This window comes from Pleurodeles waltl, chromosome 4_2 (assembly GCF_031143425.1).
Source record: "Pleurodeles waltl isolate 20211129_DDA chromosome 4_2, aPleWal1.hap1.20221129, whole genome shotgun sequence".
Taxonomy (NCBI): domain Eukaryota; kingdom Metazoa; phylum Chordata; class Amphibia; order Caudata; family Salamandridae; genus Pleurodeles; species Pleurodeles waltl.
The window spans coordinates 50977026-50989883 of NC_090443.1; the positions used below are offsets into that span (position 1 = coordinate 50977026).

The window sequence follows — 12858 nt, forward strand, 5'->3', positions numbered from 1 at the left end:
ACTGGCAAAGCCAATAGGTTTGGCTTGGTTGAGGTGCATATCCGTTATTGTGTGATAAGTCTTTCATAAAAGCTTGAAGAGAGGCACCTAAATAATGGTTGGTGGTACTATGGAATGCACAAGATTTTATTTGACACATTTTAGGCTATACCCTTAATTATGTAGGCCACATCCCTTGGAAAAGATTCCTAGTTACGCATCTTAGGTCACACCCCTTTTAGTGATCCTCCATTTTTTTCATCTCACTTAAAGCTTTGGGTAGAGCTATCATAAAAGTAGTAGCCTACCTCATAGATCACTAGTGTTTGCAAGCCTGACACTGGCAGACATCTTAGTACATCAGCTGAAGTTAAGGCAAATCCAGAGTCCCTCAGAGGGGCAGTACAAGAGACTGAAAAAAAGAAAACTGATGGCCATAAGAAACCACTGCCCACTTCAAGCGGATGGATGGATGTTTAGGACTGTCTTCTGTCCTGAATATGTGACACATGAACGAAATACGCAAAGCATGATCACAGACTGTGCATGGCTTTACGGGGTGCTTAGACATCCACTACTTGGAGAAACTGGAGAAAGGAAGCATTGCGTATTTGGAAGATTCGTGGGACAAAACAATCTTGGTGGTGCCTATGTCTCCACCTTCACTTCTAGGCCACATTATGGGGCCTTACAATTAAGCAAAGAACCTTGGAGTGGACACCAGGATTAACAGTACTAAGATTCAGGGCATTATCAAGACCTACTTGAAAGTCGTCTTTGGCATGTCCTAGTTGAGATCTTATTTTTAAAGTGATGACAAATTTTTCTCAAATGGGCAAGATGAAATAAATAGGCTTTCACTACTCCATCTACCTGCCTTTGCACTAACAGGCCTTCTTCCAGAATTAATCCGAGCTTCCTTACACCTGACCAATGGATGATGCCTTGGCCAAATATTTTTAATCTAGAAAAAACAGGGGCTACCCAACTTAACCCTCTAGAGCCTGGGGCAAATCGACATACAAAAACGTAAGAGATGACTCGAGGGATAGATCCACATATGTTTTATCAACAATGTCTCAATTATTTTGGGATAAATGGTATTCTTATTATATCATGTTTCCTTAATATTATTTCCAAGGTTGTTTTCAGACGCTGTTTGGAAATAGGATCAATACATCAACATACTAAGCATGTACCATAACCAAAAACACCACTTTGTTATTTGTAGACGTGTTAAAATCAATGCACTTTTACACACTTGTCCTCTTATTAAAACCTTCCAAGAATGACAGCCAAATATATGTATAGTCCATCCTATTTGGTCCGGATGAAAGGTAGTTCATCCTATAAAGACCTTATTAGCTGATGGCCCAATTAACTCACACACAGGGCTGATAGTCTTCTTCCCTTTCAATATTTTCACTTGTATTGTGAACTCCTTGTTTGAAAAGTATTGACATGTTTCAGCCTGTTTGTTAATGGCCTCTTTAGGCTGATATAAGAAGCGTGTGTTCCTCTGAACCCGTGGCATAGCGTTGTACTTAAAAATGGGGAATTGAACTCTCCCCGCATTGAGACCATCCGGTTCTCAAATATATGTGCCACGCTTTGGAGCTGAAATTAACATAAAAGTTAAGTAAGGGTGGGGAGCCTTCTGGAATGCAGCATGCATCCTGCAAGGTCATTGAGACAATAGAACCTAATTTCAATCACTGTGTTCTATTTTGCAAAAAAGGATGAAAAACCACTCCTGGAAGCCACTTTCAATTTCTGCATACAGGGGACCAGTAACCCCTGGCCAAATATGTGTTAACAAGAAGCCGAAGAGGATGGAGAGGAGAAGAAATGAGGAGCAGTAGTGCAGCAGGTGAGGATTTCAAAGAATAGATGCTCCTGTGGGAAAAACAAACTTGCAGAATAAAATGTAGGCCCTCAGTATGAGTCGGAGGGAGCGGTGTCCTGGGGTGGGGCACTGCTCCACCTGATCACGACCATCCTAATGTTCTCACACCAGTTATCCCACACTGAACTAGATATTATTGACAGGTAATGCTGGTTGGTAAAAAGGAATGTGACTTTGGCTGCACCAGATGGCAAGTCTCTGACCCCATCCCTTCCTGAGCATTTCTTTTTGGCAAGATGAGAGCATGTAATGCTCCCACTGCCAAAGTAAATATTTTCCTTTCCCTTCCCTCCCCTGCTTCCTGCCCAGAGTTGGTTGTAAATGTGAGCATTAATCCCTCAGAACAGGCAAAACCATGAGGAATTCTGCTCTACAAAACTAGATCCACACAGTTATTGTCCATTCAGAAGGACTAACTCATAATTACATGGTAATGGTGTTGGGTTACTGCACAGTAATGTTAATTTTGTGTACAGAATTTGTACCCCGCAAGTACTGTATAAGTCAGATGAGGACCACAGAAGTGAAAGGCATTCAATGAATAGGATTCTAACTGTGAGTGAAAACCATTGATCTTGGACGTTTTGAGGTAACAGGCTAGGTGAAATAGTTCTTAAAGCTGGCATTCTCCAAGCTTGTTTTTCTCGTAGATCATAGAGAGCTCTACGTTATCCAAGTACAGATTGGTACTTTGGAGTCATGTCACAAAATACACCTGTCTTGCGGCAGAGAAAAAGCTGTCTGTACAGTTCTTCTGGTACTGGGCGTTTCTCTACATACTGCCCCCATCCACCCCTAAAAGAAACACAGCATCCTTCTGTGCGTGGTTGAAGGAAATACAAAACATCACAAAAAATCTGAAAGTATCATACAAAGTCACCATGTGAAAATCGAGGTTAAGTAAATTCTGTCTACTGGAGATCCCCCAAAAAGACTCCCTATTATCTTCTTCGTTGTAAAGGGCACAGACACAAGCCTTTTAAATGAATAGGACCATATTTAGATGTATTCTATTTATGCCCTGATAATAATAACTTTATTCGGTATGAAAAAAAATTCATCCATGACAATAAATAATCTCCAATACATTTGTTAAAATTAGCAATAAAACCATAAATAATAAAAACACCCATCAGAAATAAAGACATATATAACCACATGCATAGAAACAATAACATAGAAAAATTCATTCTAAAAACTCTACATTATTACGCCAAGTAATAGCTCCCTTCAGGAATGATCCCAGCCCCTTCCACACCAATACATCTGAGGCCATCTGCAGCCACATAAAAGCAGGACGATATTGCACAAAACCCTTGGGCCTTAGGAGAGGTAATAAAAAACGAGTTCTGAATGGTGCATAAAAAACACAAAACAAAGTAAAATGGGGCAAGGTCTGTTGGGACACCCCATCACAGGGGCAGGGTCTAATACATTTGTCCCCATACTGACCTAACGGGAAACACAAATTACTTCTAATGATCCCCAAACGGAAACGGGTTATGAGACACCTTTCCCTCACATCCTTTATCTCTAAGAGATAGCATTCAGGACCTACCCACATCTTTAACATAATGAAATCCCTGATCGATTTTTTCCCTAAGGCCTCTCCCTCCCTCCTGTTCTTCTGGATTCTTAAAAAATTCTTCTTAGCCCATTTCTTATCACACCTGGTCAGGCCTTCAGGATAATCAACCAAGTCAGGCCGCCCCAATTCATGAGCCAACTTCCTTACGTGCATCACTCAGGGAATATTCTTTACATTGTCACAAGCCAGACAATCCTTTAAGATATCCCTATTCAGAGTGGCTTGTTCATTAGTCCAGATTGAGATCCATAGCAGAAGGGGAGCCAACTGAATAGTGTCTTGGACAAACTCAAGCTCCAGCTCCAAATGAAGGCTAAAACCAGGTATATTTTGTCCAACTCCCAATAGCCTTCTACAAAACCGATTTTCTTCTACCGTAAGGGCTCGGGAGTCCCCATACCCCCAGAGTGCAGCACCATACAGTAAGACAGGGAGGCATTTCCACCTATAAATTTCCAGCAAAGGCTTGATGGGTTTACTACCTACCCTTATAGCAAAATCAAAAGTTGCGCCAACTGCTGCATGAAAAAGCGCACCCCTTCTGGCAATACTGGGTTTCCAAGATCCTTTCTCATCAAAAAGAATCCCTAGGTACGGAAACTCATCGACCCTACTAATAATTTGATCCTCCACCCTTAGCTCCCCCACCCTACTCAGGGGTCTTCCACACACCATAAAATGAGATTTCTTAAAATTGACCTCTAAACCCAAAGCTGACATGAAGGAGGCATAAGCTTTAACTATTACCCGGAGACCATTCATAGTACGGGCCATGAGGACTGCGTCATCCGCGTACGTTAGCACAGGGATATCAGTACCATTCACCTTTGGAACATCCCTACAGTGTTTCATCAGAAAATCAGACAATCCATTTGTATATAGAAGGAACAAAGTAGGAGCCAGAACACACCCCTGGCGCACACCCCTTGAAAGCTTAAAGGCCTCTGAGCATTCCCCATTCAACCCCACCCTCACATTAGCAACTGTCCCAGAATGTAGATATCGGAGCAACTCTACAATATTAGAATCCAGCCCTAGCTGATTTTGGGGGTGATTCTAACATTGGCGGGCGGCGGAGGCCGCCCGCCAATGTTCCCCCGTCAAAATACCGCTCCGCGGTCACAAGACCGCTGAGGGTATTTTGAGATTTGCCCTGGGCTGGCGGGCGGCCGCCAAAAGGCCGCCTGCCAGCCCAGGGCAAATCTACCTTCCCACGAGGACGCCGGCTCCGAATGGAGCCGGCGTAGTGGGAAGGTGCGACGGGTGCAGTTGCACCCGTCGCGTATTTCAGTGTCTGCTTTGCAGACACTGAAATACTTTGTGGGGCCCTCTTACGGGGGCCCCTGCAGTGCCCATGCCATTGGCATGGGCACTGCAGGGGCCCCCAGGGGCCCCGCGGCACCCCCTACCGCCATCCTGTTCCTGGCGGGAGACCCGCCAGGAACAGGATGGCGGTAGGGGGTGTCAGAATCCCCATGGCGGCGGAGCGTGCTCCGCCGCCATGGAGGATTCTGTAGGGCAGTGGTAAACCGGCGGGAGACCGCCGGTTTACCCTTTCTGGCCGCGGCTGAACCGCCGCGGTCAGAATGCCCTTGGGAGCACCGCCAGCCTGTTGGCGGTGCTCCCGTGGTCGGTGACCCTGGCGGTCACCGGCCGCCAGGGTCAGAATGACCCCCTTAATCTTTCCCATAATATAGACCGGTTCACTTTATCAAAGGCACAGCTGAGATCCATAAAAGCAAGATAGAGCGTACCTTTCCTAGCCTGCGTGTATTTGCCAATCAGCATCAATAGGTTGAGACATTGGTCTCGCGTGCCAAGGCCTTCCCTAAAACCATACTGGTCCCGGCTTAAGATATCATTCCCTATCATCCGGGACTCCAGACGCCTTAAAATAATACGTCCCAGGATCTTAACCGAAGAATCCAGTAGAGAAATAGGGCGGTAGGACTTAGGATCATTTTGGTCGCCCTTTTTAAACACTGGGACAATACATGCCAGTCTCCAAGATGCAGGGATACCCACAGTAACTGCTGCATTAAGGACATTTAAGAGAACAGGTGCCCATAACTGGGGGTTCGCTTTATACAAGTCCATAGGGATCGAATCCGGGCCCGGAGCTTTATTGCTCGCACTACTCTGTATCGCATCCATAACCTCCTGGAGCGAAAACCTAATTGCTAGGTTGGGAGCCATCTCATACTCGTTCTCCCGGTTATTTCTCAGGGGAGAACCCTCAAAAATGCTACAAAAATGAATTACCCATGCATCCGGGGCGATGTTACAGCCAAGGCCTTCAGATGTATCTGTTCCAAAGGAACCTCTATTTACCACTCTCCAAAACAGGCCAGGGTCCTTCAGAGCTATGGCACGTTCTAACTCTTCCCAGGCTTTATCTTTATGTTTTATCTTACTATCCCTGATATTACAACCTCCGTTTACTTTGTATACTAACTATTGGGCATTTATCATGAATATGGAGTATCTGGTGTAGGATTTCAAACAGTTTCAGTCATTGTTCCTACTTGAAATAAGGGTGTTTATCCACTTCTCATTGATGTCAGCATTACAGTGGTTAAGGCCGAATTTTGATTTGGGTTAATGAAAATACTTTGCTTTTATTATTTTTATATCTGACAGCATTTCATAATAGATTAGGAAATATTAATCACCCTATGTGAACATACCACAACATTAAAATATATCAGTAAATAACGCAAATGTATAAATGTATGTACAAATTAATGTAAATTACTCATGTTTCTGAGATGAAATAAGCTAATTTATGTTGGTTTTATAGTCAGACAAATATTTGCTATTTTGCAGTGCTACAGGGCCTCCTTGGGTAGGGAATGTGCTCAGTAGAAATCAAAAATAAACAATTTGCTATAGAAGTCTGAAAATAGTACGAAGTGACCTAAGAAAAATTGAGAGAACTTGGAGCAAATCCCCCTCTCCATCTAATCTGACTAGATTGAGGACTACCCGAAGAAACTACAAATCTCATGTTTTCAGAATTAAATCCTCGCATATTAAATGGTTTATTGATGCTTCAAATAATCAACCAAAACTTCTACTCGAAGTGATTAAATTGTGAAATAACCTAACTTGCAATATCATGGCCAATTCTCCAGAAGCCAAGCCAAGCATGAAGGCTTTGTAAAGTTATTTGCAGAGAAAGTAAAGTCTATTGAACTTTCAATTCCTACATCATCCAACAATCTCGATAACTGGAAGTTGAATAGTAAACCTCAGATGATCTGGTCTCATTTTGACGATGCATTAGAGACAGAGGCCTGATTTAAAAGTCGGCAGAGGAGGATACTCTTTCATAAATGTGCCAGATATCCCATAAGCCGTATTAGGATCCCATTCTATCCCATGGGGATTGTAACACAATGGACAGGATATCCGTCACGTTTATGACTGGGCATTCCCTCCGTCGACATCTAAATCAGGCCCAGAGTTCCTTTAAACTACAAAAAGAAGGAAAAACCATTGAATCACTTCACTGAGCAGTGTCAGGAACCAATATCAAGAAGCTTGCATACTTATGCTACTCTACATGACCACTCTGGTGAATTCCTCACTGACGCAAGACTCTCCCCTCTTCAGAAAACCCTCTGCTGATCCCAGTTACTTTAAAAACATTAGTCCTGTCTTGATTCTAGCTTTCTGAGGGAAGATGATAAAGAGTTGTTTAACATTATTTTCACATTCACTCAAACAACCCCCCTGAAATTTTCCAATCTGGATTCACGCCAGGTTGCAGCGGAGGGACTGCTCTTCTTCTAGCTGTTGTTGACAGCCCCTGCATCATCACCTCTGGTAAATGCTGCCTACTGTTGCTTCTAGATATTTCAGCTGCCTTTGGTACAGCCACCCACCTTTCTCCGATTAACATATTGAAAGAACAGATAGGCATTAAGGAGGTTGTTGTAAACTGGCTCACCTCTTCTTTGCCATACCACTCCCAAGCAGTCAAAATAAGGAGCTCTGTATCTAACAAAGTCAGACTACAACAAAGGGATACTCAAGACTCAATTTTGACTCTAGCTGGAGCCACTTGGAGGGATCATCGAAACTCTGGGATCCTCTATCATCAATATGTGGATGATACTCAGATCTATTCTAAAATGTCATCCCGAACAGCATATCCTGCTCTCTTTCACCCTGGATAGGAATCAGCAATGGATGTGAAACCATCACTTAAAATTCAACTCAACCGGAACAGAATTTCTAGTAATCTCACTGTAAAAAAAAATCATCATTCTTATCCAAGTATGGTTGGAATAACAGACCTGCCAACTTGAAGAAAAAGCTCACAGTGTGAGGAGTGGGCGAGGCCTCGTGCTGAGAAGTACCTAAGAGGCACTTTTGCCTCCATCCCGCCCCCTAAACCCCCTCCTCCTCCCAAAAAAAGAAAGCTTTCTGAGGCTGGTGCTGATGTCCTGGAGCGTTTTCACACCCCTTAATGGACGTTGGCAATCCAAAGCGTTGGAAAACGATTTGGAAGTCCACTATTTACAGTGGTTTCAGCTCCTTTTCCCTGCCAGGGTATGATGTTGGTTCCTCATCAGGTGACCGTGTGATAGGAGCTGATATTGTGTGTCACACTGTGGCACCATGTGAGTTGGCACGTCTGGAAAAATGTTCTCACTGGATTGTAAACCAACTGATGTGCACAGTGCCAAATACCCTGGAGGTATCCTACTCGCTTAACCTACAGCGGCAAACCTCTGTAACGGCTGAGCCCATGCAACCAACTGAAGCTGCTTCGGGGCACAAGGTGGTTCATAATCAGGACTTACACTTGGTAGGCCAGGGGCCGTATTACAGAAGTGCCCCAGGAGCGCAACAGATATGGGCACTGTGGTATTACAGAAGGTGTTGCAGACACTTCTGCGGCCCCTTCTGTAATAGCGATTGCGCTGGCGCACATATAGCGCCAGAGCTATCACCAGAAGGTGTTCCCTCATTTGCATGGGGCTTGCACTGACAGTGGACTATTTAAAGGGTGGTGCACGGTCAGTGAGCCCCTGATGGCAGCTCTCTGGAGGGGGGAAAAGGGGACCCATGGACCACTCACATGACCCACTGCAGGCGGTTGCAGTCACTCACTGCACTCCCCTGCAAGGGGATCTCTAATCCCCCTTAAAAGTGCAGGTGGTTTGCCGCATAGTGAACCACGGAGCAGCTTTAAAGCAGCAGCTCTGTTTTTTTGCATGAATGCGCAGCCCCAAGGGCAGCGCGCATTTGTGGCTGCCCAGGTTACAGCACGTTCATGCTAATACAGTGCATTTTCCTTGTTCGGACCAGATGCGTCTTTTAAAAGGTGACCAACGTTTTCTTTATAACTCCTCAGTGGTTCCCCACTGAAGCAAGAGCTTAATTCAAGACTGCTTGCATCAGTCACAAAACCTTTCACTGCTGCACACTTTCTTGTCTGGCTGAGAAACTGAAAATCCCTGCTGCTAAACGGGGATCGAAAAATGCAGAATCCCTACTCATTATGCCTCCTACATTTAAGCAACAGCTGTGCATGAAACCATCCTTCTCAGGCAGTGCAACACGAAATTGAGTTATTTTCTACCAATTCTATGCACTACCCCCTCTCTTGCGACCTTTAAAAGGGAACAATAAATCCTCCTATTGCAGACACTTTGCTTACTTCCACTGCTTTGACTTGACTCTGTTTATTTGGTACTACATTGTATATGTTAATTGTAATTCGAAATTGAATTCCTGATAGCTTCTAAAGTTCTCCAATGCGCTTGGGCCACATTCACGCTATACAAAATTGCAACTAAATGGTCCTTTATGTGCTTGAATTTTAATTTAAATTATGCCCATGTTTTTGATTTTTGAACACTCGCTTTCGAGCCTTCATTCTAAATTTTTCTGAAAGTATGTGGTTTATCTTTAGGTGTATTTTCTGATATCATGTTGTCCCATTCTTTATATTCAAGAAATGTTTATCATGAATTACGCTTATTTCAGAGATTAAAGTATGTAATAAAAACACAGATTGATTGACCATCCAGCTTCTAAAATGCACATTTACCCACATAGGTGTGCTTAAGTATGGAAAAGAGAAAAAGACTAATAACTGGAGAGTAAAAAATAGATTTTAAGATCTCCTAAACACTGCCTACTTCCGAGTCAGATGGGGCTTGAAGGGGCGCTTATGATTGCCTGCAAGAAAGGAAAAGGAACGCCCACCTAGTAGCCTGTATGGGACTTTCACCCATGTCACTGAGGCACTGGTCCTTACCTGGGGCACATTTTCATCCCTGTAGCCTACTGCAAGTATGCCAAGGTACAGCTGGACGTTGCCAAAAACATCTTGAACATTTCAGCACTGAGTATTTTGAGGTCCCTTGGTTGGTCATCGTCTGCGTTAGACGAAGGATAGTGCTCATTCTTGAAAGGGGTCAGATTCTCACAAAAGAAAACATTAATATTCTACTACTGGCAGAATTGGTTGAAAACTATTATTAGTTCCACTTTAAAAAAAATCAAGGTTTTTATAATTGGATCAGGGTTAAAATTGTTCCATACATATCAACATGAGGTGGCTGGCTTAGCAGCTCGGTGAGCTTTGAAGTGGTTTCCAGTACGGTTCATGTATTTCCGTTTAAGCTGTAGGGATGGTCAATAGCACAGAGAGATTGGTGTTCCCATATCTTGTGGCAGTTCGGGACAGACTTTTCTCATGAGAAGCAGGGTTGGTTCTGATTTGCAGGCCTTTGCCTAGAGTGGCATGGTGGGAGTAACATGATGGACTAGAATGCAGGCCCTAGTGATTGCCAGAGACTGAGACCATTTCTATGGTTTTAGTTGGCATATGAGTGACACTGTACAGTCAAATGTATGACACGTCGAGGGGCACTTTTTTACAAGTAAATCTAAGTGATGACCAGTATTTGGGTGCCTCTGTGAGTTTTCTACTACTGCATTCAGACATATGTCACCAATGCTTGTTAACAGTATCAGATAAATGACTAATGACAATAACTCCCCATTGTGAATATAGAGAACTGAAAATGTTTAAATTCTGAGAATTGTTTATTATCGTATTATTTTTAAAGGGGCGGGGCCATGGGGGGATGATAGCCATGGAGGGGAGTGCACAAAGCTCTCCCCTCAGTGCGCATGTATGTTTGGCCGGCTGTCTCGGGCTGGCCAAACACATTTGCGCACTGTGCTCTCTCCAGCCTGGCACTGTGTTGCCGGGTTTGAGAGAAGAGGCCCAGGCTCCCAGTCTGCCTTGGAGTGCCCTGCCAAGGCACTCCAGCCAATCATAACACTGCTCATAGCAGCGTCATGATTGGCCGCTGGGCAGGTTGGGAGCAAGTGCCTGCAGTGCGGCGGAGAGCGGCGGCACGGAGGTGTGCTTAAGGTAAGTATTTATTTTTGTAATATATTTTTTTATCTTTGCTTTGTTCCCCCCGCCACTTTGCCCAGTCACCAGCCACGAATGCGGACAAAAAAAAACATCACACATGCAGAGCTCACTTCCAGATAGGCATCTCTCCCTCTGAGCTCCAGCATCGGGCTTGTGGACTGTTAGATTTTGATGATGTAGGGGCTCCTATAAGCCATTAAAAACTTCCAGGGGCACAGTACAAGCTCTCATGAGCAGCTCCCATGACATCGAACATTTCTGCAATAGACATCAGCCTGAGCGGCTAGAGTAAAGAATGCATGAAGCTACAATACCTGCGCATTGAAGCAGCCTGGTTGGCGGGCCAAGTAACTAACTTGCAGGACAGCAGCGATTCAACGGAAATAATGGCACACAGTGGCATATGTACGGGTAGAAGACCCCGTGCAGTCTTTCCCCCATTTATTAATAGCCTCTGGTCATGTCTGGCCAGCGGATGTAGTGCATGCGCATCTAGGGGCAAACTACTGACCACTATCTAAGCCGCCAAGAAATGCGTGGCGTCATCACATCCCTCACTAACCCGGTTTGAATGTTCAAAAGTTCAGCCAACACACAAAATCCCTTAGTCTCTGACTGGGTGATGGATTAGGCCAGCGACTGTACTTCTGGTGATGAGATCTGCTTGCCTCCTCCTGGGTCACAGCAGGAGTGTCCAACTGGGGTCTGGTGTCACTGGCTGCCTCATCTTTGGGTTCTTGTTCATCTCGTGTGGATTCCGACTCGTTGTCATCAAGGCCTGACATCTCAGCTGGGGGTTCACTAATGTGGCCCTCCAGAGCCATGAGATGTTCTCGGTCACCTTCTCAAGGCCTTTTTCTGCCGTGCCCATGGTTCTGGCCATCCCCGTGACTGTCCATATCCCAGGTTCATATGGCGTTCGGAACTTCCAGCCAGGCTATTAGTCCCCGATGATCACTTGGTCACCAGGATGCAGGGACCGCGTCACCGCCCATCTCCTCTGGCTTGCTTGAGTGTTCGTCTATCGCCTACTTGCTTGTGCCTCCTCAGGGCACTAAGGAGGTGGCTGCCACCCCGGAAGGGTTAGGATGGTCACGCCTTTCCCGTTTTAACATCAGTAACCAAGAGCTTTGTCGCATGGTGCAGTGAGGTGTTTCTCTGTACTCCTGTAGAAAACGTTGAAGGCTGAGCTCAGGGTTATCGGTTTCCAGCGAGGCAATCTGAAGGGCTTTGTTGAGCGTGCGCATAAAGCGTCCCACCTTTTCATTGGCCTGTGGCCACTACGGGTTGATCCAGTGAAGTTAGATGCCCAAACTCCTCATCAAATCTTGGAATTCGGCTCCCTGAAATGGAGGCTCAACGTCTGTTTTGACCTCTTCCTGGAATCCAAACATTTCAAATATTTTCTCAATCACAGGTGCAACATTACTGAATGCAGCGGAGTCAATGATTTCCACTACTGGATACTTTGAGTACCTGTCTACTAGAACCAACGTGATCCGGCCATCAGGGAAGCTTTCAAATCAAGGCTAACTTTAGACCAGGGCTTGGTGCATTGTTCCTCCATAATGACTGGTGCCGACGCATCTGGGGTGCTTGTCAGTTGGCAGTCTGGGCATGGCCGCACCAGTTCATCTACTTCGGCTTCAAGGTCAGGAAACCACATCTTTTCTCGCATGTGCACCTTCATCTTTGCTGTGCCTTGATGACCTCTGTGCGCCAACATGGTCACTCATCGTTGGAGGCTGAGGGGGATCACTAGCCAGTGGCCCGCACTATGAGACCATCCTGAGTGGCACTGAATTAATTCCAAACTCTCCAGAACTTTGTCAGCCTGTCCTTGTTCGTCCAGTTGTTTGCAATTTGGAGGAAATCTTCCCAGGAGCCACCATCTAAAGCATTCCTCACTTTCGTCAAGACGGCATCATCCGCTGTTGCATCAGAGATTTCCTTCTGGTCTAGGGCTCTGGGACAGCT

General features: G+C 45.0%; 1 protein-coding gene across 1 annotated transcript in view; it reads right to left on the reverse strand.

The window, feature by feature from the left end:
- KCNH3 (potassium voltage-gated channel subfamily H member 3) overlaps positions 1-12858 on the reverse strand; it is a 379713-nt gene that overhangs the window by 86388 nt on the left and 280467 nt on the right. The gene's annotated exons all lie outside the window — the stretch shown is intronic.